This window comes from Microtus ochrogaster, linkage group LG2, assembly GCF_000317375.1.
Source record: "Microtus ochrogaster isolate Prairie Vole_2 linkage group LG2, MicOch1.0, whole genome shotgun sequence".
Lineage (NCBI taxonomy): Eukaryota > Metazoa > Chordata > Mammalia > Rodentia > Cricetidae > Microtus > Microtus ochrogaster.
The window spans coordinates 19,138,375-19,138,858 of NC_022028.1; positions in this window are offsets into that span (position 1 = coordinate 19,138,375).

Sequence of the window (484 nt, forward strand, 5' to 3'; positions counted from 1 at the left end):
GCAGGCAATGTACAGGCAGCTGTGGTGCTGGAGCTGAGGCTGCTGCATTTGCAGGTAACAGGAAGTGGGCTGACTATCCCACTGAGGGAAGCCTGAGAAAAAGAGACTCAAAGCCTGCCCTCAGGGTGACATACCTTTTTCCAACAAGGTCACACCTTCTGTAGTGCCACTCCCTTTGGGGGCATTTTCTTTCAAACCACCACATATAGTAATTTTAGAAAACTATATTCTTAGAAGATAGTTACTTTCTACATCAGCAATTATTTTATTGAGGGAATGGAGCTTTCATGGCTGATCTTTTATTATGCATTAGCTTACGGACAGAAGGCTTTATTCTGTGAAAAACAATGTTATTTAAAATCACTGTATCAAAGTGACTCAATATTATTTAGGACACCCAATAACACCAACAGAGTTACAAAACACTGAAGATGAAACATCATTTTTGTTTATTGTAAGGAGGAGGCCTATTGTTTTCCCTGGC